Below are 23203 nucleotides of genomic sequence, written 5' to 3' on the forward strand. Positions count from 1 at the left end.
GAGTGGGCCAGGCGGGCGACAGATCTGCTGAAGCACGTGTGGAAGGACCACAAGCACAGCTCCATGCCGAGGTACAGAGCGCGCCAGCTTTTAAGTCCAGCCCACCTGAGTCCCCTTTGAACTTGAGAGTCTTCGTCTCTCAAAGGGAGGACTCCAGGCACTGCGGTGTCTATCAACAATCCCGGAGGCAATGCGGGGGATGAGAAGGCACCTTCTAAAAGGTGGAGCCCTGCACCCATGACCCACATGCATGTTTTCTACCACACAAATCAGTCCTTTGGACAGACTTCCTCTCTAACCACTCTGGTTTTATTTCTTTCTTTAATTTCTCTTAGTTCCTTGACCAGGGATTGAACCTGTGCCCTCTACAGTGGACATGTGGTGTCTTAACCACTGGACCACCAGGGAAGTCCCTGGGTGTGCTTTCTTAACTAGACATCGAGAGTCTGGGCTGGGTATAAGTCTTAGTCTTTGTCCCCACCCCTCACTCCCCAGTAGACAAACACAGCTTCCATCTTCAAGGAGTTCACAGTCTGGAAGAAGAGCGAGATACAATCTCAATAAGTCAGATACAGAGTCAACTTCCAGTAACAGTCTCCTAAGGTGAAGATAGAGTGCCTGATGAACTATGGAATGAGGTTTGTGACATTGTACAGGAGACAGGGATCAAGACCATCCCCATGGAAAAGAAATGCAAAAAAGCAAAATGGCTGTCTGGGGAGGCCTTACAAATAGCTGTGAAAAGAAGAGAAGTGAAAAGCAAAGGAGAAAAGGAAAGATATAAGCATCTGAATGCAGAGTTCCAAAGAATAGCAAGAAGAGATAAGAAAGCCTTCCTCAGCGATCAATGCAAAGAAATAGAGGGAAACAACAGAATGGGAAAGACTAGAGATCTCTTCAAGAAAATCAGAGATACCAAGGGGACATTTCATGCAAAGATGGGCTCAATAAAGGACAGAAATGGTATGGGCCTAACAGAAGCTGAAGATATTAAGAAGAGGTGGCAAGAATACACAGAAGAACTGTACAAAAAAGATCTTCACGACCCAGATAATCATGATGATGTGATCACTCATCTAGACCCAGACATCCTAGAATGTGAAGTCAAGTGGGTCTTAGAAAGCATCACTACGAACAAAGCTAGTGGAGGTGATGGAATTCCAGTTGAGCTCTTCCAAATCCTGAAAGATGATGCTGTGAAAGTGCTGCACTCAATATGCCAGCAAATCTGGAAAACTCAGCAGTGGCCACAGGACTGGAAAAGGTCAGTTTTCATTCCAATCCCAAAGAAAGGCAATGCCAAAGAATGCTCAAACTACCGCACAATTGCACTCATCTCACACGCTAGTAAAGTAATGCTCAAAATTCTCCAAGCCAGGCTTCAGCAATAGGTGAACCGTGAACTTCCTGATGTTCAAGCTGGTTTTAGAAAAGGCAGAGGAACCAGTGGTCAAATTGCCAACATCCGCTGGATCATGGAAAAAGCAAGAGAGTTCCAGAAAAACATCTATTTCTGCTTTATTGACTATGCCAAAGCCTTTGACTGTGTGGATCACAATAAACTGTGGAAAATTCTGAAAGAGATGGGAATACCAGACCACCTGACCTGCCTCTTGAGAAACCTGTATGCAGGTCAGGAAGCAACAGTTAGAACTGGACATGGAACAACAGACTGGTTCCAAATAGGAAAAGGAGTATGTCAAGGCTGTATATTATCACCGTGCTTGTTTAACTTATATGCAGAGTATATCATGAGAAACGCTGGACTGGAAGAAACACAAGCTGGAATCAAGATTTCTGGGAGAAATATCAATAACCTCAGATATGCAGATGACACCACCCTTATGGCAGAAAGTGAAGAGGAACTAAAAAGCCTCTTGATGAAAGTGAAAGAGGAGAGTGAAAAAGTTGGCTTAAAGCTCAACATTCAGAAAACAAAGATCATGGCATCCAGTCCCATCACTTCATGGGAAATAGATGGGGAAACAGTGGAAACAGTGTCAGACTTTATTTTTCTGGGCTCCAAAATCACCGCAGATGGTGACTGCAGCCATGAAATTAAAAGACACTTACTCCTTGGAAGGAAAGTTATGACCAACCTAGATAGCATATTCAAAAGCAGAGACATTACTTTGCCAACAAAGGTCCGTCTAGTCAAGGCTATGGTTTTTCCAGTGGTCATGTATGGATGTGAGAGTTGGACTATAAAGAAGGCTGAGCACCGAAGAATTGATGCTTTTGAACTGTGGTATTGGAGAAGACTCTTGAGAGTCCCTTGGACTGCAAGGAGATCCAACTAGTCCATTCTGAAGGAGATCAGCCCTGGGATTTCTTTGGAGGGAATGATGCTGAAGCTGAAACTCCAGTACTTTGGCCACCTCATGAGAAGAGTTGACTCAGTGGAAAAGACTCTGATGCTGGGAGGGATTGGGGGCAGGAGGAGAAGGGGACGACAGAGGATGAGATGGCTGGATGGCATCACTGACTCAATGGACGTGAGTCTGAGTGAAATCCAGGAGTTGGTGATGGACAGGGAGGCCTGGCATGCTGTGATTCATGGGGTCGAGAAGAGTCGGACACGACTGAGTGGCTGAACTGAACTGAATTGAACTGAAGGTGAAGAACTGATGCTTTCCAATTATGGTGCTGAAAAAGACCCTCCAGAGTCCTGTGGACTGCAAGGAGACCAAACCAGTCAATTCTAAAGGAGATCAACCCTGAATATTCATTGGAAGGACTGATGCTGAAGCTGAAGCTCCAATACTTTGGGCACCCGATGCAAAGAACCGGCTCATTGGAAAAGACTCTGATGTTGGGGAAAGATTGAAGGCAAAAGGAGAAGGGGGCACCAGAGGATGAGATGGTTAGATAGCAACACCAACACAATGGAAATTAATGTGAGCAACCTCTGGGAGATGGCAGAGGACAGAGGAGCCTGGCATGCTGCAATCCATGGGGTTACAGAGTCGGACATGACTTAGCGACTGAACAACAACATGTGCCAGTCAATCCTGGAATACTCACACCCTGCCCTCACAGGTGTGATCATTCTGGTATTTACAGATATGAAAGTGAAGGCTCTGGGGAAGGGGGCCCAGGCCACACAGAAGTGGGATGACAGCCCAGGTCTGCTGACCACTCCCCACCAGGACCAGAGCATCCCCCATCCCCACTTCTCCCTAGGCCTGTTTTTTCATTTGGTAGACTAGACAGTCTACCAGGGCCCCTGTGTTCCTGCTGTGACCCTTTGTGACCTCATCTCTGCAAAAGGAGACGGCGCCCTCTCCCACCCCAGCAGCTGTCCCCACCCAGCCACCCCAATGTCAGGAGGCAAACACTTGCCAGACAGATGCAAGGGCTGAAGAATCTCTTTGTGAGGGAAGTCCCCTGGGAGGGAAGGGACGAGAGAGGCTCTGTCTGTCAACAAACACTGGGGGAGCAAGTCCTTCCTGCCTGATGTCAGTCACTGAGCTGGTAGACCTCACCCAAGGGCTCCTTACCAGGATCCCCCTTCACTACAGAAGGGGTGGTGGTAGTTTAAGTCGCTAAGTCGTGTCCGACTCTTGGTGACCCCATGGACTGTAGCCTGCTGGACTCCTCTGTCCATGGGATTTTCCAGGCAAGAATACTGGAGTGGGTTGCCATTTCCTTCTCCAGGGGATCTTGCCCATCCAGGGATCAAACCTGGGTCTCCTCCATCGCAGGCAGATTCTTAACCAACGGAGCTACCAGGGAAGCCCAAAAATACAGAGGGGAGCCTAGGCTTAAGTGCATTTATTTTCCCCAGCAGAATGAGGCTACACCTTACCCCAGGTGTTAGAACCACAGCTTTACAGGATATTAGTAACTCTCTTATCTTCATCTTACAGGTAAGGACCAGGCCCAGGGGGATTAGGTGGATGGCCCAGGGGTAGCCAACTAGGCAGCTGCAAAGCTGAACAGGATTCCTGCTCTTGGGATGGCTTCCCAACAAGAGCATGGAGAACTCCTAGTTTACCTTTCCAGACTCCACTCTGATGCCCTTCTTGGGTAAAACCGTCGCTGCCTTCTCCGCCCCACCCAGCGCTTGCACTCCAGACCTTTGGAGACCCAGCCCCTGCTCGATCATATTGCTCTTCCTCTCCTGGTACCCTGTGCGCCAGACAAACACCGTGGTAGCTCTGATGACAACACTCACCCACACCTTCCTGCGTTTGCACGTGCTGTGTTCCCTGCCTGGATCGCCAGAAGCCCTCCACCCTCGGTCCGCCTGAATAACTTCTCTGTTCTTTCAAAACCCTGGCCAAGAGTCACCTCGGCTGGAAAGTCATCACTCATCCTCCTGCCCAGGCTTGCGTCAAGTCCGAGTTCCCCATCCACACTCCCTACACTCGACTTCTGCTATAGGCACTCAAGTCACACTTGGAGCACCTTAGTTAATATCCACGAGGAGCAGCGAGCGCCGCGGCTCCATGGGCACACCTTGGGGATCACATGGGCCTCCCCAGGGGAGGCAGGGAGCTCCATCACGGCCACCCGGGGCCCTTTCACCATTTCCCCCAGCCCTGCACGCGCGGCACGGAGGAGACCGCCAGCGATTAATCTGCTGACAGACGAGTTGATGCGGAGTTCCCGGCACACCTCTCCCACCGGTCAACAGTCGTGGCGGTGCCTGTTGACGCTGAGATTTCGCTCCCTACGCAGACCCTCGGCAGCCGACCCTCGGCAGCCTACCCTCGAGCTCCTCGATCCGACCCTTGCCGGGCGGGATTCCCACCCCACTCCGCAAACCGCATTCTCCAAACCAGTGCTGGACTTTTTAAAATCACTTTCCCGCTCCGGAAACGCGGCACCGCCGGGGCGGCCGCCCCGGTCCGGGAGGCGCGCGGCTCTACGCACCGCGGGCGCCGAGGTCACCGCGGCCGCGCGCAAAACCCCGGCCGGCCGCGCTCGGGCCGTTTGAATCTCCCGCCCCCGCGGGCGGCGCGGGCCGGGCGTGCGAGACGCGGCGGCGGAGGGGGCCGCGCGGCCCTCGCTCGGCGAGGCGGGGCCCGGGCGGGCGGGCTGGCTCCCGGGCGCCCCGCGGGGCCGCAGACCCGAGCGCCCGCACCCGCGCCTCCCAGCCGCGCTGGCTTCACGTGGGGCCGGCGCCGCGCCACACGGACGCGCGCGGGCAACGGCCCCGGCCCATCGCCGCCCGCGGGCGCCCCCGGGCTGTGCCCGCCCCACGCACCGCCCTCCGCCCAGACCCTCCGTGCGTGACTGGCGCGACCTACCTCGCTGCAGGTCCGCCACAAGGAACTCCTCCGCTCGCCGGCCCGGCCGCGAACTGCCCCAGAGCATGCGCTCTGCAGGCCTCCGGCCCCGACCCCGGGCCAGAAAAGAAAACAAAGAGCCCGGCGCCCCCTGGCGGCCGCCCCGGGAGGTGCCGGTGGCGCGATCCGGCTAAGGCGCTCGCCACCAGGCTCTTTCCGCCCCGGCTCGGGGTTACAGAACGGGTGTGTGTTTTGAAGGCCCTAAATTGGAACGAGTGAACTGACAACCAGAAAGACTGCTTGAAATCAGGGTTTGCCTGGGGAAAAAATATGGTATGGAAGGGACTGTACGGATAAAAGAGACACTGATCGTCCCTGCTCTCAAGGGGCTTTCCGTCAGAGAAAGATGAGAAGTCAGACTATCAACAACTACTCAAGGCTGTGACAAGGGCTGTTGTGACAAGGGTAAGCACAGGGTTATATAGCTCAGCCGGGACTTAGGGAAGGCTTTCCAGGTTAAGCCCAAGAGGGTAGGGCATCCTAGGAGAAGCATCCTTACGAGGACAGAGAGCGATAAGAGCCTCTGGTGGGTTGGGGAAACAGCCCGAGTCTGACTGGGGGCAGAGGGTGCCGTGGGAGGGACTTAGCGGTTTCGTCTAACGAGACCCCCTCTATCCGGGGGAAATGGGGAACTCTGGAAGGGATCTGAGCACATGAGTGACGGGAGCAGATTTTTGTTTTGGAACAAAATGGAGAATGGGCTTGGGTGGAGGGGAAACCAAGAGTGAGGCAGGGAGGCCAGATTAGAAAGAAGAGGAGGGTGTGAACTGAGGTTGGGAGCTAGCTAGGTAGGGTAGCTGCCTACCCTTCTCTTGTTAACATGCTCCTTCTTCAGGATGGATTCAGACAGTTCTTCAGTATTTCAGGTTCCCTGTGGTCACCTTTCAGGCCTTTTCATTGTGTCTGGGGGTTTCCCAAGTCAAAGGAGTGACCTCTGCAGAAGGATGTTTTCTCCATTTCATGTAGATTCTTGACTCTGAAAGTCATGCTATCATTCCTGAACTCTAGATGGACACTTTTGATGAGTGTCTGAAGTGAAAGTGTTAGTTGCTCAGTTGTTTCTGACTCTTGGTGACCCCATGAACTGTAGCCCACCAGGCTCCTCTGTCCCTGGGATTTCTCAGGCAAGAATACTGGAGTGGGTTGCCATTTCCTCCTCCAGGGTATCTTCCCAACCCAGGGATTGAACCCAGGTCTCCTACATTGCAGGCAGATGATTTTTTTATTTTATTTTATTTACCATCTGAGCCACCAGGGAAGCTCCTGATGAATGTTTACCGGCTGAATTTCTTCCATACAGAGCCCATCCCAAAGTACTCTCCATTTTCAAGGCTTCTTACCTCCTCAAGTTTACTTCTCCTTCCATCACGGACTCCCCTTTTGGATGATATACTGTGAAACTCCTCCGAGTTTTAACCCTGGGATCTCTCTTTGCTGTCTTCCTCCAAGATCTTATTCATTCACATAGCTTGATGTAATTATAAAAATAAGTATTGTTACCTATTTTGTAAAACCTCTAACTTGAACTTCAGACACACATCCATCCATTCGTTCATTTGTTCCTCACAAAACTCTTGACAGTTGGAAAATTTAAAAAATGCGGTTCAAAGAGGTTAAGCAAGTTGTCTGGGGTCATGATACAAGTGGATGGAGTTCATAAATCTTATTCAGGGCTGAGCCACCACCTTTTAACTGAGAGGACAGCCCATCTGGTCTGGTACTGACCTCTACGCTAGGTTTTAGTCTTATGGCTGTACGCAGAAGACTCAATACACCAAATAAGACTCATTTTCCATGAATCAAGACCCACCCCCCCCAACCCTCACCCTTCATCCTTCAAGCCAAGGTTAAAAGTTTCTCACTCAAACTGCAACATCTTTCCTGGTTCTTCCCTCTCCTCTCCATGTTTTATTTCTGCCCCTCTGGTCTAAAGCAGCACCTCCTGGCCTTCATTTCATTCCATCAAGATCCCCAAGTTAGTCTCCTTAAATCATGACTATGAGACTTTGACTTGCTTAAAAATCTGTAGAGATTCACATATTTTTTTTAACTTTTTATTTTGTATTGGAATATAGCTGATTAACAATGTTTGACAGTTTCAAGTGAACAGTGAGGGGACTCAGCCATATATCCATTCTCTCCCAAACTCCCCTCCCATCCAGTCTGCCACATAACACTGAGCAGAATTCCCTGTGCTACACAGTAGGACCTTGTTGGTTACCCATCTTAAATATAGCAGTGTGTGCATGCTCACCCCAGACTCCCTAGCTATCCTTTCCCCCATCCTTCTCCCCAGCATCCATAAGCTCATTTTCTAAGTCTGAAGACTTACATATCTCTTCAGGGCTGTGCTAGGAGCACCAAATGTCCCAAGCTGTTGTTTCCCGCCTCCCTCTTGGCTTTTGCACTGTCCTCTCAACGTGCCCATGCTCATTCCTGCTTTCTTACCTTTCTCACCTTTCCTACCAGTGTTTTCTTTCCTGTCTAGCTGAATTCTTGATTTTTACATATATATCAAATATATATATTTAAGGCTAAATTTTATTTGCCATCTCCATGAAGCCTTCTTTGGCCCCATTTATCTTATCTTCTTTGAACATAAATATTAATTTTTCACTCTATTATTGTTGTATTTTATTTACTGAACATAAACCATAGTAAGGAGGACAGTCAATTGAATCTGACCTAGAAATGACACAGATGATAGAATTAGAAGTGAATGATGTTGAAAGTTATTCTAAATGTATTCCATGTGTCCAAAAGTTAAGTAGGGACATGGAAGATAAAAAAGATCCAGAGTGAAAAAGTTGGCTTAAAGCTCAACATTCAGAAAACGAAGATCATGGCATCCGGTCCCACCACTTCATGGGAAACAGATGGGGAAACAGTGTCAGACTTTATTTTTATGGGCTCCAAAATCACTACAGATGATGACTGCAGCCATGAAATTAAAAGACGCTTACTCCTTGGAAGGAAAGTTATGACAACCTAGATAGCATATTGAAAAGCAGAGACATTACTTTGCCAACAAAGGTCCGTCTAGTCAAGGCTATGGTTTTTCCTGTGGTCATGTATGGATGTGAGAGTTGGACTGTGAAGAAGGCTGAGCGCCGAAGAATTGATGCTTTTGAACTGTGGTGTTGGAGAAGACTCTTGAGAGTCCCTTGGACTGCAAGGAGATCCAACCAGTCCATTCTGAAGATCAGCCCTGGGATTTCTTTGGAAGGAATGATGCTAAAGCTGAAACTCCAGTACTTTGGCCACCTCATGAGAAGAGTTGACTCATTGGAAAAGACTCTGATGCTGGGAGGGATTGGGGGCAGGAGGAGAAGGGGACGACAGAGGATGAGATGGCTGGATGGCATCGCCGACTCGATGGACGTGAGTCTGAGTGAACTCTGGGAGTTGGTGATGGACAGGGAGGCCTGGCGTGCTGCGATTCATGGGCTCGCAAAGAGTCGGACACGACTGAGCGACTGATCTGATCTGATCTGAAGATGACAAATATAGTGGATGGCATTAATAACAGATTAGATATTGGAAAAGCAGTGATTAGTGAACCTCATGCATAGCAAAAGAAACTATCCAAAATGAAACATAGAAAAAAATTTTAAGTGAAAAGAGTATGAGTGAACTATGGAATAACTTTAATAAGTGGCCTACTCTGCAGGTAACTGGAGACCCTGAAAATGAGGAGGAACTGGGAATAGAAAATATATGAAGAGGGGACTTCCCTGGTGGTCCAGTGGCTGGAATTCCATGCTCCCAATGCAGGAGGCCAGGGTTCAATCCCTGGTCAGGGAACTAAGATCCCTCATACCACAACTAAGACCCTGCACAGCCAAATAAATAAAATGCTTTTTGTTTTTTAAAATATATGAAGAAATAATGGGTAAAAAATGTTCAAACTATAAACCTATAAACTATAAGGCAACAGATGTGTGATAAAAAATAAACGTGGTCTGGAGGCTTCCCTGGTGGTCCAGTGGTTAAGAATCCACCTTGCAATGCAAGGGATGGCGGTTCGATCCCTGGTCTGGGAAGATCCCACATGCAGTGGAGCAACTTAGCCTGTGCACCACAGCTACTAAGCCTGTGCTCTAGAGCCCACGAGCCTCGACTACTGAAGCCTGTGTGCCCTAGAGTCTGTCCTCCACAAGAGAAGCCACAGCAATGAGAAGCCCTCGAGCTGCAACAAAAAGTAGCCCCCGCTAGCCGCAACTAGAGAAAGCCTGCGTGCAGCAATGAAGAGCCACCACAGACAAAAATAATGAACTAAAAGAAAAAATAAAAATAAATGTGGTTTGAACACTGCAAATAAAAGACAGATTGTCATAACAAATAGAAAAAGCAAGACCCAACCACACACTGCCTACAAGAAGTACACATTGAACATAAACACAGCTGACCCTTGAACAACACTTCTGAACTGCACAGGTCCACTTATACTCAGAGTTTTTTCAATAAATATGAACTATGTACTATAGTACCACACAATCGGAGGTTGGTTAAACCCAAAGTTGCAGAATCACAGATATGGAGGGCCAATACAGGAGCACCCCATTGTTGTTCAAGGGTCAACTCTACACAAACAGAAAAGTACAAAGACAGAGAGACTCTGGTGACACTAGTCAAAAGAAAGCTGGAGCAGCTATATTAATAGCAAAGTCAATTTCAGAGCAGAGTATTATTGAAATAAAGAAGGTATTTGAGTCAGTTGCAGTGAGGTGGATGAACCTAGAGTCTGTTATACAGAGTGAAGTAAGTCAGAGAAGAACAAATATCGTATATTAACGCATATATGTGGAGTCTGGAAAAGTGATACTGATGAACCTATTTGCAGGGCAGGGATAGAGGTGCACACATAGAGAATACTCCTGTGCAGGGAGGGGAGGAATTGAGAGAGGAGCACTGAAACGTGTACATTGTTGTTATTTAGTTGCCAAGTCTTTTGCGACCCTACGAACTGTAGCCGGCCAGGCTCCTCTGTCCATGGGATTTCCCAGGCAAGAATACTAGAGTGGGTTGCCATTTCCTCCTCCAGGGGATCTTCCCAACCCAGGGATGGAACCTACATCTCTTCCTTCTCCTGCATTGGCAGGCAGATTCTTTATCATTTCCATTACCTGGGGTTACCATATGTAAAACAGCTAGCTAGTGGGAAGCTGCTGTATAACACAGGGAGCTCAGCCTGGTTCCGTGACAACTTAGAGGGGTGGGTTTGGGTGGGGGCGGGGCATGAGAGGGAGGTTCAAGAGACTGGGGACATATGTATACTTACAGCTGATGCACGTGTTGTTGTATGAGAAACTAACTCAACGTTGTAAAGCAATTATCCTCCAATTAAAAATTTTAAAAAAGAAGGTACTTTCGCTATGGTAAAGGAGAAAATCAAGATGCACAATCCTAAATACATGCAACTAATAACAGAGTTCCCAAATACGTGTAGCAAAAACTGATAGAACTTCTAGAGGAAATAGACAAATCCACAAAGACAGGTGGACATTTCAGTACCTTACTCTCAATATTACTGATAGGTAGGAAGAAAATCAGCCAGGATAGACTTGAACAACACTTTCAATGGATTTGAACTGATTGACATTTACAGAATACTTCATCTTTCACATTCCACCTTGATTTTTTCAGACAGTAACATACTCATGCCTTCTGAGCACACGTGAAACAATTCCCAATATACTGGGTTATAGAAAAGTCTTGTTAAATTTAAAAAGATTCAATCAAACAAAGTATATAATCAGGCTACAATGCAAAGTAGAAACCAACAACTGAAAGATCTTTGAAAAACTCCCAATTACTTAAAAATACACTTTTGGAATTCCCTGGGGGTCTAGTGGCTAGGACTCAGCATTTTCACTGCCATGGCCTGGATTCAGTCCCTGGTGGGAAACTGCAAGCCCTGCGGCGTGGCCTAAATAAATAAAAATATAAACAATAAACATGTACTTTTAAGTAGCCCACAGATCAAAGAAGAAATCACAACAGAATTTGAGAGTATTTTGAACGGAATTAAATGAAAAGAGAACTTAGCAGAACTTGTGGGATATTGTTTCTTTTGTTTTTCACTTGTGGAATATTGTCAGAGCAGTATGTAGGGGAAACTCATAGCACTAAATGCCTGTCCTACAAAAAAAGGAAAGGTCTTAAATTAATTACCTCAGCTTCTACCTTAAGAAACTAGGAAACAGAAGAAAGAACATAATAAAGATCAAAACAGAAATCAATGAAATAGAACACAGAAAAACAAAGTCATCAACCAGTGTTTGCTATGCGCCAAACATCCCATTTTTTGAGGATAAATCAACTAGTAGGTTAGATGGATATCAAGTAAAAAGTAATCACATTAGAATGATAATGATGTTATCATGATGGGATGCTCACGGTGCCCACCCTCCCTTCAAGACAAGCTCTTCTGGGTCCTTAGGGGAAAGGGAGGTAAGGATGGTGGTTGAGTTCAGACTCCAAAGATGCAAACCTTCATCTAAAGATGTGTGACTTTGAGCAACTAATGTAGCCTTATCTTCCTTTTCTATACATGGATATAAAAAAAAGTCCCTGCATGTATAAGGCTGTGTTCTTTTAAGGCTTAAAGAATGCCTGAAGTGAAGTGAAGTGAAGTCGCTCAGTCCTGTCTGACTCTTTGTGACCCCATGGCCTGTAGCCTACCAGGCTTCTCCATCCATGGGATTTTCCAGGCAAGAATACTGGAGTGAGTTGCCATTTCCTTCTCCAGATCTTCCCGACCCAGGGATTGAACCTGGGTCTCATGCACTGTAGGCAGATGCTTTACCGTCTGAGCCACCAGGCCTAGCACATGGCAAATCATCATCAAATGTCAGATATCTTCATAAAGATACAGGTTCTGGGACTTCCTTGGCTGTACAGTGGTTAAGGCTCCACCCTTCCACTGCATGGGGGCCTGGATTTGATCCCTGGTTGGGGAACTAAGATCCCATCCATCAGAGGGTAAGATGTGCACAAAGACAGAAAGTGGTAAAAGACAGAGGTTAACAGCCAGGAAGGGCTCTCACTCCCTAGGAAACTGCACTCATGTCTATCTCAGTTCAGTTCAGTCGCTCAGTGTTCGACTCTGTGACCCTATGGACTGCAGCACGTCAGGCCTCCCTGTCCATTGCCAATTCCTGCAGTTTACTCAGACTCATGTCCATCGAGTCGGTGATGCCATCCAACCATCTCATCCTCTGTCGTCCCCTTCTCCTCCTGCCTTCAATCTTTCCTAGCATCAGGGTCTTTTCAAATGAGTCAGTTCTTCACATCAGGTGGCCAAAGTATTGGAGTTCCAGCTTCAGCATTAGTCCTTCCAATGAATATTCAGGACTGATTTCCTTTAGGATGGACTGGTTGGATCTCCTTGCAGTCCAAGGGACTCTCAGGAGTCTTCTCCAACACCACAGTTCAAAAGCATCAATTCTTTGGTGCTCAGCTTTCTTTATGGTCCAACTCTCACATCCATACATGACTGCTAGAAAAACCATAGCTTTGACTAGATGGACCTTTGTTGGCAAGTAATGTCTATCTAAGTATTGATATTTTTCAGAGTTAAGTAGACCCAGGCACATAGCAGATTTATAATTTGTTACAACTGAGACATTTTATGGTGTAGTGGGTACTAATAATTAGCTGAATACAAAAGGTGGAAACAGCTAACATTTCCCGAAGTTTGAGTACAGGTTCTACAGTCAACTTTCTTGCTCAGATGCATGCTTTGCCACTTACTGGCTATATAACTTGGGCAAGTTCCTCAACTCCAAGTTCAGTCTCCACTGCAAAATGGGCAAACACTGTACCTACTTTAACATGGGTGCATGGAGTATTAGATGAAGTAATGTACATACCTTACCACACTGCCTTTTTCAGTTAGTAGTATACCTTGATACAGTTTTGGAGATGGGTTTAAATCCTGGCTCTGCTATTTCCTAGTTAGCTGATCTTGGAGGGTACTAATCCTTGCATCTCCCCCTTTCTCTCCTGGATAGGTAGGGTTCCGAGCGAAATAAGAGCTTGATTTAGTAGGTAATTTACCTTTCGTGCTAAGACTTTATTCAATAAAACTGAACGGATCAACTGGTGTGGTCACTCACATAGAGCCAGACATCCTGCAGTGTGAAGTCAAGTTGCGCCTAAGGAAGCATTACTATGAACAAAGCTAGAGGAGATGATGGAATTCCAGCTGAGCTATTTCAAATCCTTAAAGATTATGCTGTTAAAGTGCTGCACTCAAACAGCACTTCAGAGCACTTGAAGTCCCTAGTTGTTTGAAGTCAGAGAATTTTCCTACAGGTTCATTGTACTTAGCAGACTAAGTTTTCTACAAACATTAACACTAATTCTCCTTACAAATCCAAGAAGTAGGTACTTTTAGTGTCCCCATGATTCCCAGGTGGCGCAGTTGGTAAAGAATCTGCCTGTCAATGTAGTAGACATGGGTTTGAGCTCTGGGTTGGGAAGATCCCTTGGAGAAGGAAATGGCAACACACTTCAGTATTCTTGCTTGGGAAATTTGAGGGACACAGAGGCTTGCTTGGCGGGCTACAGCCCATGCGGTCAGTCAGATACAACTGAGCATGTATGCATACATTCTATGCAAGAGCACATGGACTGAGGCAGGAAGAAGTTAAGCAGCTTGCCCAAGGTCACAGGGACGACAAGTGGTATCAGGATTCAAATTCAGGCAGTCTCAGTTTAGCAACAACTGGTATGACTATCAAGGCCTATATGCAGAAAAAAGCCAGAAGAACCTGTTTTAGTCTATGGGTAGGTGTGTTGCAACCTGAAGTTTAGCAGAAAGGGTGTGACCTAGAATACTTCCTGACAGGTTTGCTTGAGTGAAAAGCTCCCAATGTTGGGAAAGACTGAAGGTAGAAGGGGATGACAGAGGATGAGATGGTTGGATGGCATCACTGACTCAATGGACAGGAGTTTGAGCAACCTCCAGGAGATGGTAAAGGGCAGGGAAGCCTGGCATGCTGCAGTCCGTGGGGTTGCAGAGTCGGACACGACTGAGAGACTGACCTGACACTTGGATACTGGAAGAAATCCTACCTAGAACCCTACCTTACCCTGAGAATTTATACTAAAAACACCATTCAGATTTATTGTGCATCTACCATCCAAAAGCATTTATGTGGGAATGAGGCCTATAACGCAGGTCAGGAAGCAACAGTTAGAACTGGACATGGAACAACAGACTGGTTCCAAATAGGAAAAGGAGTACGTCAAGGCTGTATATTGTCACCCTGCTTATTTAACTTATATGCAGAGTACATCATGAGAAACACTGGGCTGGAAGAAGCACAAGCTGGAATCAAGATTGCCAGGAGAAATATCAATAACCTCAGATATGCAGATGACACCACCCTTATGGCAGAAAGTGAAGAGGAACTAAAAAGCCTCTTGATCAAAGTCAAAGAGAGTGAAAAAGTTGGCTTAAAGCTCCACATTCAGAAAACTAACATCATGGCATCTGGTCCCATCACTTCATGGCAAACAGATGAGGAAACAATGTAAAGTATCAGACTTTATTTTTTTGGGCTCCAAAATCACTGCAGATGGTGATTGCAGCCATGAAATTAAAAGACGCTTACTCCTTGGAAGGAAAGTTATGACCAACCTAGATAGCATATTCAAAAGCAGAGACATTTGCTAACAAAGGTCCATCTAGTCAAGGCTATGGTTTTTCCAGTGGTCATGTATGGATGTGAAAGTTGGGACTATGAAGAAAGCCAAGCACCAAAGAATTGACGCTTTTGAACTGTGGTGTTGGAGAAGACTCTTGAGAGTCCCTTGAACTGCAAGATCCAACCAGTCCATCCTAAAGATCGGTCCTGGGTGTTCTTTGGAAGGAAACGATGCTAAAGCTGAAACTCCAATACTTTGGCCACCTCATGCAGAGTTGACTCATTGGAAAAGACTCTGATGCTGGGAGGGATTGGGGGCAGAAGTGGACGACAGAGGATGAGATGGCTGGATGGCATCACCGACTCGATGGACTTGAGTTTGAGTGAACTCTGGGAGTTGGTGATGGACAGGGAAGCCTGGCATGCTGCAATTCATGGGGTCACAAAGAGTCAGAAACAACTGAGCGACTGAATTGAACTGAGGCCAAAAAGTGATCTGGACAGAGAGCCAACCCTGGGGATACAAATAGAGGACCAGTCTACTTCCTAGTTGTAGATCTGGGCAATTATTTTTCTCTTCCTGGGTTTCTCCATAAAAGCAGTCAGATTAATACCCACCCCTGGGGTTGCCAAGTACTTTGAATCTGAATTCAGGCACAAGTGTCGCTACTTGTTTAGGTAGTGACTCGTATAGCTAGCCATAAAGCACCCAACAGGCTGAGAAGGAGTTGGTTAGACAGCATCACCAACTTAACGGACAAGAACTTGAGCCAATGGAAGACAGGGGGGGACAGAGGAACCTAGGGAGGCAGTCTCAGACAGGAGCTATTCTTTTACCCTCTTTGCATTGAATCTGAACATTTCTGTTTGTGCCACAGCCCAAGTTAAAAAATTCTTATATTTGACTCCAATGGCTTCCAAACAAGGTATTTCACCCCTTCAGCTTGTAAAATTCCATTTATGGCCGCACTGAAGATCTAGACTCTACCTTCTAGATGGCTCCCCAATAGTCCCCATCCTTCAGGGTCTCATGACTTTCCCATAATGCTGCAGCCTGTAAAAGGGCTTGACAAAGTTCTATTGTGACTCAAGCACACCAGTTTGATAAAGGAGCAGACTATGACCTCTCAACACCTGTAAGTTTAGAAAAGTATAAATCTGTAACACTTAAGACAGGTTACCTTAAACACTGTGCACTTCCCAGGTGGCGTAGTGGTAAAGAATCTGCTTGCCAATGTAGGAAACACAAGAGACATAGGTTCTATCCCTGGGTTAACTGCAAGAGGAAATGGCAACCAGTTTTCCTGCCTGGAAAACTCCATGGGCTGAGGGGCCCAGCAAGCTACTGTCCATGGGGTAGTGAAGAGTCCACAACTTAGTGACAGACCACCACCTTTGAATTCTCAACCCAGTAAAAAAAAAAAAAGACCAACTCAAGCTTTTAACGAGGTCCACATCGTCAAAGCCAGTTTTTCCAGTTTTCACGTAAACCATAAAAAAGGCTGATGCCTTCAAACTGTGGTGCTGCAGATGAGATGGAGAGTCCCTTGGCCAGCAAGATCAAACCAGACAGGTTACAGGTTACCAACCCTGAATATTCATTTGAAAGACTGATGCTGAAGCTTCAATACAGAAGCCAGATGGAAAAAAACCCTGTGGCCGGCAAAGACTGAAGGCAGAGGATCAGATGGTTAGATAGCATCACTGACACAATTGACCTAAGTTTGAGCAAACTCTGGGAGGACAGAGGAAGCCTGCAGTCCATGGGGGTCCTAAAGAACTGGACAGGACTTGGTGACTGAACAATGAATGCATTTCCCAATAGTAGTCGTACACAAATGCCAATATTTAACACAAGAGCTTAAGACCTTCAGCTACAGCAAAACCTACCAGGACTGACAGAACACTCATAGAATTCCCTTGCTGCTTTCACTGCAGGGAATCTGGGTTTGATCCTTAGTTAAGGACTAAGATTCTACCAGCAAAACGATGTGACAAAAACATAACAAAACCCCCCAAAAGACCACACAAATACACATATAGTCATCTTTATTAAAGTTCACGATTACATTAGAAATTGATGGATTTCTTTAAGACATGCTGATTCTCATGGGCACCTACTTCCCACTTTTAAGAGTGATAGATAAAGAGGTCAATATCTTAGTGTCATTACATCAAGTTTTCACCAGATAGGAAACCTGAAAAGGTCTTTTGAGCCTTCCAGGTCACTATACTCTAAGACCTGCCCATATAGTCTCTGGCATGTCTTATAAATTTCAGAACAGTAGAACTCATGGGTTTTAAGGTGTAGTTCCAGGGGTTAAATATTGTATCTATACACTTCCAAATCTCCCAGGCCTATCTTCAATGAATGTATTACTCATTTTACTTGGTGTTTCAGAATGTAAAGAATCTACCTGCAATGCAGTAGGATCTAGGTTCAATCCCTGGGTCAGGAAGATCCCCATGGAGAAAGGAATGGGTTCCACTCCAGTAGTTTTGCCTGGAGTTTACTTTACTAATTTCTAATTTACTAATTTTTACTTTACTAATTTCCCTGTCAAAGAAAGACTCCAAAGCATTGCTAACTGCGAAGTCGGTGAGGCTCCTCTTCTCTCCTGAAAATGACATTACAAGAAAAAAGAATTAGATTCATTTATACAATCTTAGTTCCCCGTTAAAATTTTTGTATACTAGATGTTTCCTGCATGGTTTGTCTCCTCAGTCATTGTCCAGAGGACTCTGAGAAGCTGTAGGAATATGCAGGCGCAGACTCAAGGCCCAGCTTCATCTCCAACGTTGTGGAAAGGGACTGTACGTCACTGAGCAGAGCCCTACGCTCCCGTTCGCCACCTGGACAGAGCCCGGGGAGAGTGACCTCCCGGGGTATCCACGTTGGGATATCTGAACAGTATCAGAATACGAAACCAAAGTTAGCCTAGGCACTCAGCTAACACAATGGGCCATACAGTACCATGAAACTGGTTATTATTGTAATGCCATGTAATAAGTCTACAACACTTCTCACAGAAAGGTTGGTATGTAGCAGACTTAATGTACCACTATTTTAGAGATTACATTACATTTCCCTTTATCTCCATCCCTTCACACCTATACTTGAACCATGTCAAAGTCCACAGGATTTTAAATTGCTTCTCACAAACTCCAAGTTCTTGTTAGCTATTGACTATTTTATGCTTTATCTATTAGTTACTTTCACAAGTATGCTGGAGCATATGCCCAATTTCACTTCTAATATCATAGACCCGAATCCTGAGTTCTCCCGGACTGAGCAGATACACACATTACACACACAGCTCACGCATGAAAACTTTGCGAACTTTGGTTTAATCACTTTGTCAAAATTAGTCCTTTTGCAATATAAAAATCTTCTCTATCACGAATATTAAAGACGTGAAAATCAATTTCGTGGAACAAAATCAGCAAACACCGACAGGCCAAAAGCAATTCCTAGATCTACTCACCTCAAATCCAGTTGTATTTGGAATCCCAAACAAAATGCTGCAAAAGAAGGAAAACCTTAACCCAACTGCACAGCAAAACAGGTTAAAACAATTAAAAAAAATTCACTTCGGAGCAACCCAGATCCAGACAGATTGCTCTACAGAGCTGTTTCCTGCATGGTTTTTCTCCTCAGTCATTGTCCACAGGACTCTGAGAAGACGTAGGAATATGCAGGCGCAGACTCAAGGCCCGGCTTCATCTCCAACGTTGTGGAAAGGGACTGTACGTCACGGGGCAGAGCCCTATGCTCCCGTACGCCACCTGGACAGAGCCCGGGGAGAGTGACCTCCCGGGGTATCCACGTTGGTCTAAATACTTCTACGTAGCAAATACAAACAGTTAAGGCGATTATACAGTTAAGGACCAATAAGTCTATCATACAAAATTAAACATTACCCCCAAAGAAAAAATAAGTGGCAGCTGAGCCGTTTCTAAATCAGTGAATCAAACAAAATGAGCTGTCTGCAACTCTAGTGAAGACGCTAACGAGGCGGCATAATGGCGCATTAGGAAATGAGGGCGCCGCGCGCACTTAAGGAGGACGGCAGTCCTGCAGGTCCTCGAGTTCCGTCGCCAGCAGTCCTTAGCTACCGCCAAGAACCGAGGCGTGCGAGGCCTCTCCGACCCACCCCACCCCATTTTTTGCGAGTAGCTGTAGTTGGCACGAACGCCGAAGACTCGGAATCATTCTAAATAGTACGGTTCCCACAGAAAAGGCAGACCGACCCCATATCAGATGAAGCGCCCACGAAGCAGGCAGTTGGTCCCACTCACCTAGAAACACTAAAGCACGACGAGAGTCTCTCCCAAAAAGACCCCAGAACGCAAAGGCATCGGTATTTATAGCTCCTGGAGCCAGGGGCAGTCAAGAAATGTCTATTGCGCCTGCGCTGCGACATGCGCAGTTAGGGAATTAACATTTCGCTAAGGGTTCTGGGAACCCATTGCCGGTTAACGCCCCTAATCTGGCTCAGCGGCATCTCGCGATACTAGAGTCTTCCCGCAGTACCTTGAAGGAGGATGCTGGTTACGGCCAGTGCGTGTTTTTAAGTGTTTAGGCGTATAGTTTGGAGAAGGCAATGGCACCCCACTCCAGTACTCTTGCCTGGAAAATCCCATGGGCGGAGGAGCCTGGTAGGCTGCAGTCCATGGGGTCGCTACGAGTCGTACACGACTGAGCGACTTCACTTTCACTTTTCACTTTCATGCATTGGAGAAAGAAATGGCAACCCACTCCAGTGTTCTTGCCTGGAGAATCCCAGGGACGGGGGAGCCTGGTGGGTTGTCGTCTCTGGGGTCGCACAGAGTCGGACATGACTGAAGCGACTTAGCAGCAGCAGGCGTATAGTTAGTAGTAGTAGGTCAGTCGCTCAGTCGTGTACGACTCTTTGCGACCCCATGGACTGCAGGACACCAGGCTTCCCTGTCCATCACGAAGTCTCGGAGCTTACTCAGTTTTATGTCCATCGCATCGATGATGCCATCCAACCATCTCATCCTCTATCATCCCCTTCTCCTCCTGCCTTCAGTCTTTCCCAGCATCAGGGTCTTTTCCCATTGAGTCAGTTCTTCACATCAGGTGGCCAAAGTATTGGAACTTCATCTTCAGCATCAGTCCTTCCAATGGATATTCAGGGTTGATTTCCTTTAGGATTGACAGATTTGATCTCCTTGCAGTCCAAGGGACTCGCTAGAGTCTTCTGGAACACCACAGTCCAAAAGCATCAATTCTTCAGCGGTCAGCTTTCTTTATGGTCCAACTCTCACATCTATACATGATTACTGGAAAAACCATAGCTTTGCCTGGAGGGGCCTTTGTCCTCAAGGTAATGTCTCTGCTTTTTAATATGCCGTCTATGTTTGTCATAGCTTTTCTTACAAGGAGCAAGCATCTTTTAATTTCATGGCTGCAGTCACCATCCGCATTGATTTTGGAGCCCAAGAAAATAAAATCTGTCACTGTTTCCACCTGTTTGCTATGAAGTGATGGGACTGGATGCCATGATCTTCGTTTTTTCAATGTCGAGTTTTAAGCCAACTTTTTTCACTCTCCTCTTTCACTTTCATCAAGAGGCTCTAGTTCCTCTGCTTTCTGCTATAAGGGTGGTGTCATATGCATGTATGAGGTTACTGATATTTCTCCTGGCAATCTTGGTTCCAGCTTGTGCTTCATCCAGCCTGGCATTTCTTATGATGTACTCTGCATTTAAGTTAAAGAAGCAGGATGACAATATGCATCCTTGACGTACTCCTTTCTCAATTTGGAACCAGTGTGTTGTTCCCTGTCTGGTTCTAACTGTTGCTTCTTGACCGGCATACAGATTTCTCAGGAGGCAGGTTAAGTGAGTGAAAATCACTCAGCCGTGTCCGACTCTTTGTGATCCCATGGGCTATAGAGTTCATGGAATTCTCCAGGCCAGAATACTGGAGTGGGTAGCCTTTTCCTTTCTAGGGGATCTTCCCAACCCAGGGATCGATTCCAGGTCTCCCACATTGCAGGCGAATTCTTTACCAGCTGAGCCACCAGGGAACCCCACTCTAGAAGAATTTTCCACAGTTTGTTGTGATCCACAACACAAGGTTTAGTGTAGTCAGCGAAGCGGGTGGTTTTTTTTTTTTTTTTCTGGAATTCTCTAGCTTTTTCTATAATTCAGTGCATGTTGGCTATTTGATTTCTGGTTTGTCTGTCTTTTCTAAATCTAGCTTGAACATCTGGAAGTTCACATACTGTTGAAGCTTAGCTTGGAGAATTTTGAGCATTACTTTGTAAAACAGTGCCACTCTTCTCTATTTTTAAAAATAGTTATTTTTAATACAAATATATTATCAATTAATATAATGGATTATTATTTTGAAATGTATCATAAATATTTTGAAATTTTCTCAGTTTTTAGTACAGTAAGTATCAATAGGTATCACCTACAGATACAACAGTTCTTTGGGGTTTTGAGTAATGTTGTAAATTATGAAGGGGTCATGAAACAAAAAGGTTTGAGAACTAGCAGTTTAGAGAAAGAAAGACAAATAATTCTACTTTTCTGGTGATATTATGAATATTCAGTTGCCTTTCAATCACTCGTTCAGTATTTCCATAGTGAATATGACAATTTGCTAGACATTGTGCTAGACACTGGAAATTGAGATGAACTACTTTTTCGGTCCTTGAGAACTCAAGAGTGGAGGAAACAGACATGACAGCAAATTATCCTACTACTTGATAAGTGATGTATGGCATAAATACGGTATTCTGAGGATAGAGCAATTGAAAAATTGGCTAAAGGCTGAGAGGGTTTTCCTGGGGAGTTAAAATTTGAGCTAAAACTTGAAGGAATAGTAGAAGAAAGTGTTAAGTCGCTCAGTCATGTTCAACTCTTTGAGACCCCATGGACTGTAGCCCGCCAGGCTCCTCTGTCCATGGAATTCTCCAGGCAAGAATACTGGAGTGGGTTGGCATTCCCTTCTCTGGGGAATCTTCCCGACCCAGGGACTGAACCCAGGTCTCCTGAATTGCAGGCCTATTCTTTACCATCTGAGCCATGCTTTACCAGCTGAGGGCTTCCCTTGTGGTTCAGCTGCTCAAGAATCTGCCTGCAATGCGAGAGACCTGGGTCTGATCCCTGGGTTGGGAAGATCCCCTGAAGAAGGGAAAGGCTATCCACTCCAGTATTCTGGCCTGGAGAATTCCATGGATGGTATAGTCCATGAGGTTGCAAAGAGTCAGACATGACTAAGTGGTTTTCACGTCACTTCACTTACCGGCTGAGCCACAAGGGAAGCCCAAGAATACTGGAGTGGGTAGCCTATCTCATTTCCAGCAGATCTTCCCTTCCCAGGAATTGAACTAGGGTCTCCTGCATTGCAGGCAGATTCTTAGTAGAAGACTAGCAGAAGGTTGTAGAAGAATAGTAGAAGGGTGAAGTGCAAATGATGACAGCATTCTTGGCTGAGGAACTGGCGGGTCTGTGGTCTCCCAGGAAGGGTAAGGGGTCAGCTTGATTAGGAACATCAAAAGAACTGCCTGGATTTCTCATAAGCATGAGAAGTAGTCAAGAGCTGAATACAAAATATCTTGTAGTCCAAGCAAAGTTTAAATTTTACCCTGTAGGTATCTAAGGGGCAGTAAGGTTGTTTTTTTTAATTTACAAAAAATTTTTGACTGTGCTGGGTCTTCATTGTTGGGCTCAGGCTTTCTCTACTTGGGTGAGCAGGGGCTACTCCCTAGTTGGGGTGCACAGGTTCTAGGGTGCTCAGGCTTCAGTAGTTGTGGCACACAGGCTTAGTTGTTCCCAGGTAGGCAGAATCTTCCTGGACCACGGATTGATCCCATGTCCCTTGCACTGGCAGGCTGAATCTTAACCACTGGACCACCAGGGAAGTCCTAGGGGCTAATAAGTTTTGAAATAAAAGGATTGCTATGACTGTCTTTGCCTTTTAGAACGGTAACTCTAGTGGCAGTATTGGAGGATGGATTGGAAGTTGTAAAGTCCCGTTAAATTGTGCTGGCTCCCAACTTGAGTGGTAAATAAGGCAAGAGGAGATAAAGGAACTGAGACATTTCTGGGGTAGAGAATTCTGCAAGGTAAGAGAGGAACTTGCAAATATAGTAATACCAAAGTTTCAGATTTGGAATGCTGAACATAGTAATACCAAAGTTTCACATTTGGGATGCTGAACATATTACGATCTCTAATTCTGATAATTGATAAAGTAGGCGGTAGAGGTAGTGAG

At 46.0% G+C, this 23203-nt stretch overlaps 1 protein-coding gene and 2 non-coding genes across 9 annotated transcripts in view; all 3 read right to left on the minus strand.

Annotated features, from left to right (window-relative positions):
• RCC1 (regulator of chromosome condensation 1) overlaps positions 1 to 19397 on the minus strand; it is a 35706-nt gene extending 16309 nt beyond the window's left edge. For 3 of the 7 annotated variants that reach the window (XM_070775240.1, XM_070775237.1, XM_070775233.1), the window contains exons 1-4: positions 19250 to 19397; positions 18436 to 18472; positions 15939 to 17568; positions 6635 to 6762 (exon numbers count right to left, since the gene is read on the minus strand). The gene's annotated coding sequence lies outside the window, so the exon portion shown is untranslated. Of the gene's footprint in view, positions 1 to 4713; positions 4831 to 5255; positions 5349 to 6634; positions 6763 to 15938; positions 17569 to 18435; positions 18473 to 19249 lie in introns of those variants that run through there. The other 4 variants (XM_070775247.1, XM_070775229.1, XM_070775214.1 and 1 more) reach the window with 3 other exon arrangements.
• On the minus strand, positions 17646 to 17849 carry LOC139179098 (small nucleolar RNA SNORA73 family). The gene has a single exon (XR_011563503.1). It is a non-coding gene; the product is annotated as a small nucleolar RNA SNORA73 family (small nucleolar RNA).
• LOC139179099 (small nucleolar RNA SNORA73 family) lies at positions 18579 to 18782 on the minus strand. Its single transcript, XR_011563505.1, has one exon. It is a non-coding gene; the product is annotated as a small nucleolar RNA SNORA73 family (small nucleolar RNA).
• Positions 19398 to 23203: the final 3806 nt, after the last annotated feature.

Source organism: Bos indicus, chromosome 2 (genome assembly GCF_029378745.1).
Source record: "Bos indicus isolate NIAB-ARS_2022 breed Sahiwal x Tharparkar chromosome 2, NIAB-ARS_B.indTharparkar_mat_pri_1.0, whole genome shotgun sequence".
In the NCBI taxonomy this organism is placed as follows: domain Eukaryota; kingdom Metazoa; phylum Chordata; class Mammalia; order Artiodactyla; family Bovidae; genus Bos; species Bos indicus.